Source organism: Papio anubis, chromosome 2 (genome assembly GCF_008728515.1).
Source record: "Papio anubis isolate 15944 chromosome 2, Panubis1.0, whole genome shotgun sequence".
NCBI lineage: Eukaryota > Metazoa > Chordata > Mammalia > Primates > Cercopithecidae > Papio > Papio anubis.
In genome coordinates, this window is record NC_044977.1 from 110,108,847 (window position 1) to 110,114,458 (window position 5,612).

Consider the following 5,612-nt stretch of genomic DNA (forward strand, 5'->3'; position numbering starts at 1 on the left):
TTGCACTCCAGCCTGGGCAACAGAGTGAGAGTCCGTCTCAAAAAAAACCAAACCAAAACAAAACAAAGAAACAACAACAAAAAAACCCCCAAATTTTAAAAAATGCAAGTCATAGAACAATACATTTATGATTTCATTTATGTAAAATATTCAAAGCTATGTGTATGTATGCAAATACTTATAAAAAAAGGAAAGGAACTTTCAGATTGCTTGAATCTTTTTATTTATTTATTTATTTATTTTTTTTTGAGACGGAGTCTCGCTCTGTAGCCCAGGCTGGAGTGCAGTGGCCGGATCTCAGCTCACTGCAAGCTCCGCCTCCCGGGTTCACGCCATTCTCCGGCCTCAGCCTGAATCTTTTATAATAGAATATAAGTTACTTATAAATTAAATAGACATCTGGAAGTGGCAGTTACATTTAGGTTCAGATTGGATCATTTTATGTTTAGTTTAGCATGTAGCTGGGTACAAAATTAGTCTCTTTGTTCTATTTCTTTTGGTTTCTTGTCAGTTTTCAAGGCAGCTATTAATATATTACAGTTACTGCCTAAAACATACCGGCATTCCATCTAATTTCCTAAAACTCTCAGAGAAAACTCAGGAAGGTTCAAGGAGAAAAGTCCAGGAACTCTGCCGTTTGCTGGTTTTGGGATAAGATTCTCAAGACTTTAAAAAATAATTCTTTATTATAGTTTTTATTCATAATCATAATCAATTTAACAATTTCCTCAATATTCTTCTTATATAACAAGGCTTTTCTCTGAGGCTCTGAATGAATGAAGCTTAAACCTTCTAAATTAGGACTACTGAAATTTTCTTTTTCTTTTTTTTTTTTTTTGAGACAGAGTTTCGCTCTCATGGCCCAGGCTGCAGTGCAATGGCGCCATCTTGGCTCACCGCAAACTCAGCCTTCCGGGTTCAAGCAATTCTGTTCTCCTGGCTCAGCCTCCCAAGTAGCTGGGATTATAGGCATGCAGCACCACCACGTCTGACTAATTTTGTATTTTTAGTAGAGACGGGGTTTCTCCATGTTGGTCAGGCTGGTCTCGAGCTCCCGACCTCAGGTGATCTGCCCACCTTGGCCTCCTCAAGTTCTGGGATTACAGGCGTGAGCCACCACACCTGGACAGGACCACTGAAATTTTCTAAAGAGATATAAAACACACAAACAAATAGCAACTCCCCTCCCATTAAATTAAACAGGACACCGGGAAGATAAAAAATTTATGAATGTTGCTCTACCAGTGAAAATGCCTTTGGCTGCAGATAACCTAAAACAATGACTCGATTCACTTAATGAGGAAAACATATACCTTCACTTAGCAAGAGATTTTTCTAAGATTGCCTGGGAAGACAATGGGTCCCCAACAGAGCTTCTGAGAAGTGGGCTCTTGTTTCCAGCTAAGGGTGGATCAGGAACTATAAGAAAAGAACGTTTGGCCCATGTCATAGGAGTTGTAGTTGGAAGGGTCCTGCAGGATAGTGTCCAAAGAATCCATGAAACCATCTTTAAGTATGACTCAGCTTTAAACATCTGCCAAAACCAGAGAGTGCAAAGCTGTCTTAAAATAGTACCAGTCAAGGAAGAACTTTCTGCTTCCCTTTCTTCTCCTCCTTCCTTGTTTTCCAACTAAGAGGGGTCAGCTACAGCAGCTGAGAATATGAGAAGAGGTGAACAAATAAAACAATGATTACCACATTCCCTTTTGCAAAGACAGATGGCCTGCCACAATTACACACTAACTGGGTAAACGAGTGAGTGGAGGGAATCCTATTTTTAATGAAGGTTGCAGCTGGGTGCGGTGGCTCATGCCTGTAATCCCAGAATTTCGGGAGGCTGAGGCTGGTGGATCACCTGAGGTCAAGAGTTCAAGACCAGCCTGGCCAACATGGTGAAACCTCATCTCTACTAAAAACACAAAATTAGCTGGGTGTGGTGGTGCATGCCTGTTATCCCAGGACAACTGCTTGAACCCAGGAGGCGGAGGTTGTAGTGAGCCGAGATTGCGCCATTGCACTCCAGCCTGGGCAACAAGAGCATAAACTCCGTCTCAAAAAAGAAAAAAAAAGGAAGGTTGAAGTATTGATTAACATAATGGCCTGTGCATTGGAGTTTCACCTTCTAGTCTGTGTAATGTGGTTTAAAGTGGTGATTCAACTTTGTATTGCCTAAGCATGAAGAGGAAAGTTAATCCTCCAAGGATCCAGAAACAAATTCCTTTATTGAATATAATTTTCTGAGGCATAGTGGGAAATAATAATTTCGTGAGATGTATTGATTAGAAATGTTCCATTTCTTTTGTGTCTTTAACTGCTCCCTCTATATTGGCTACTCTGCGCAAGCATTTAAACATGTTCAAGTCACGTCTATTCTAAAGAAAACACCTCATCTCCACACTCTAGCTATATTGATCTCTTGCTCTCTTCTTCCTTTTAAAGTCAAACTTCCAGAAAACATTAGGTGGGTGGCACGGATGTCTGTCCCAGGACCCTGAATTCCTGATTTCAGCAGTGGGCACATGATTCTGACTCCTCAAATCATAATGAGCTATCTCTATGGGAACAGTGATTGGTCTAAGGAGTAGGTCTGTGACATAAACAGTTTCAGTCAGAGTATGTACTTCCTTGAGATTGCTACTCAGAAGTTGAGAAGCCTGGAGCTCCTGGGAAACCTAGTTGCCTCCACTACCTTACTGATCATGCATTTGCAAGATTAAGTATTTCCAATATTTATTATTTTTATTATTATATTTTATTATATTTATTATAAACCACATATTATATCTTTATGCTACTATCACTGTAGTATATATTACTAGACCTGGAATAGCTAGACTAAGGTATATGCATATTTTTAAAAAAATTACTTAGATATAATTCATATATCATACAGTTAACTTAAAGTACACAATTTAATAGTTGTTAGTATATTTATAGTTGTGCAACTATCACTGATACAGAACGGCTGGGCTCCCAGCTAAACCCTACCCTTAAGCCTGGAATCACGGCCTTGAAAACAGCTGACTCTGTTTTTCTGCGCAAATGTTGCTTTTTTGGCCTGCCACGCCCCTATCCTGTGGCCATAAAAAAGACTTCAGCCGGCAGATCAACACAAGCGGCTGAGCGGTGAGCAGAGAAGCAGCAACGGAGTGTTGAAGACTAGAGGTAGACGCAGCTAACTTCAGACGGTGCGGCTTCTGGGAAAGATAATCCTCTCTCACCATCTACTTTCCAGTTTCCATCCCACCAGGAGCCACCACTCAATCAAATCCTCCGCATACACTACTCTTCAATCCGTTCATGTGACTTAATTCTTCCTGGACGCCGGACAGGCACCCGGGTGCCGAGAGGGCAGGGCTTGGACGCTGCTGTGAAGCCCGTACAGAGCCTGTTCCCGCCAGAGAGGGGTGACTGGCCGGTTCCAGCATTCGTTAGCTCCGGTTCCCGCACTCGCACGCTCTGCAGCCAGGAGTGGCCGGAGGCGGGCTGAGTGAAATGAGCTGCTCCAGTTCCCGCCCACGAAGGGGGTTAAGGTGAAGGGAACAGTGCTGTCTCATATGGGGGCCTGTCCAGGATATGAAAAAGAGTGAGTTAAAATGAGGAACTGTCAAATTTGTGTCTTTTCCAAGACCCTGCCACCTCTCTCTTTACTTTAGGTAAAAGGAATGTTGGCTGTTTCCCTTCACCGAGGTCTAGCCGGTCTGAACCAGAGGAGTGATACAGTGATTAAAGAAACCCATTTCAACAGAGCAAGAGACCGTTCCCCCAGGTCCCTCCAACTTAGGTAATTCAAGCTTTTTTTCTTTTCTAAGCGAGAGGATTCTTTTCCTACCTCAACTTTGTTTATGACAGGGAGGCAACAGAGGAGCAACCCCTCCTGGCTGATAATTTGGCAAAGTCCCTCTGGGACTTAAATTTAAATGAATCCATGCAGCCTCTGAAATACCATTTGTGTGTGTGTGTGTGGGGGGGGGGGGAGATCTAAAACTTGTTTCTAAACTTGAGGTTGAGGCCCTAGAAAGGAAAACCAGATCTGAGGGAACCAAAGCCACGCAACAGGCCCGGTGTAAATAACTGGGCAGGACCGATTCCTGCCAATTAACCCCCTGCTTCCTGGAAGGAGGCCATGCTACACGGCATAAATGAGACCAAGGGAGCTCAAAGGTTGTCGACAGTAGGGGAGGTAGAGGTACAGATGAGTGTGGGTAATTCCTATTTTCTAGGCCTCCCTGCTTCTGGGTGCAAGCCTCATTGGCATCCATGGGTGGCACCTGCCAAGGTTGCTGAGATTCAGACAAAAAGAAGAGAAAGGGGGAATGCCTGCTTTATTTCTCCCTCACACCCCGAGATTTCACTGAAAGAAGAAAGGGAATGAGAGACACCAAATTCCCTCTCTTTCAGAATGGGCAACCAACAAACTTGACCACCTCCAGTTTAAACTTAGAAATGCACCCTGGGACCAGGTAGTATTTTAGGGGACCTCCTGAAAGTGGCACCTTGGTCATTTAGACACAAGAAAGAGGAAGAAGCTTTAATGACCACCATGCAAGCCCACAGACCCCAGAATTCCTAGGGTTCACCTGTTAACTGCCACAGACGTGACAAGAGCAGTTATCTCTCAAAGTTTAACTGCTCCCATACAAGGTTTAATTTCTTTCACCAGGGTGAGAGCTTGGGGTACAATGTTACTAGCATATTTCACTTTTTGTTTCTGTAATATTTCACACTAGATTCTTTCCTTGTATAATACATGTTTGATCCATGCATATTTGGCCTTGTAAAGCTTGTTTTTTCTCTCACCTAGAGGCCATCAAAGCTCCAAACAGGCAGGCAGCCAGAGACTCGGACTATGGCTCCCTTTCGCTGGGGATCCTTGGGTGGACTTCTGGTAGGAACGGAAAGACCGGTCGTTGTCCAAAATCTAATGGCAGTTAGATGTGCCTCTTCAGAGGGGTGAAATGATACAGAACGGCTTGGCTCCTGGCTAAACCGCACCCTTAAACCTGGAACCACAGCCCTGTGTGAAAACAGCTGACCCCATTTTTGTACTCAAATGTTGCTTTTTGGCCTGCCATGCCCCTATCCTGTGCGCATATATAAAAGACTTCAGCTGGCAGAGCAACGCAAACGGCTGAGCGCCGGGTATATGCGCAGCAAGCGGAGAAGCAGCAACTGAGTGTCAGAGACTACAAATAGGCAACTAACTTCAGATAGTGTGGCTTCAGGCAAAAATCACTTTCTTCCCGCACCATCCCCTTTCCAACTCCCATCCTGCTGAGAGCCATTACCCAATAGAATCTTCCACATAACTACCCTTCAATCCGGTTGGGTGACCTAATTCTTCCTGGACGCCAAAAAGAGCTCGGGTGCCGAGAGGACAGGGGCTTGGATGCTGCTGTAGGGCCCGCACAGAGCCTGCTCCCGCCAGAGAGGAGTGACTGGCCAGTTTCAGCGTTCATTCCCTCCAGTTCCCACACTCGCTTGCTCGCGCACACTGTCTCGCAAGGAGTGGCTAGTGGCGGGCTAAGTGAAACGAGCCGCTTTCATTCCCACCCACGAAGTGGGTCAAGGGAACTATCGTGTCTCATTTCTATAATCAAGTTTAGAACATT

The 5,612-nt window shown here is 44.3% G+C and overlaps 1 long non-coding RNA gene across 3 annotated transcripts; it reads right to left on the bottom strand.

Annotated features, from left to right (window-relative positions):
* Window positions 1-2,898: 2,898 nt before the first annotated feature.
* Window positions 2,899-5,404, bottom strand: LOC108584619. Of its 3 annotated transcripts, none has more exons than XR_004182208.1 (3): window positions 5,314-5,404; window positions 4,801-5,003; window positions 2,899-3,565 (listed from the first exon to the last, which is right to left on the bottom strand). It is a non-coding gene; the product is annotated as an uncharacterized LOC108584619 (long non-coding RNA). The 3 variants fall into 3 exon arrangements; XR_004182209.1 differs by having other exon boundaries at window positions 4,801-4,943; window positions 5,314-5,396; XR_004182210.1 differs by having other exon boundaries at window positions 4,801-4,921; window positions 5,314-5,369.
* Between the last annotated feature and the right edge of the window lie 208 nt (window positions 5,405-5,612).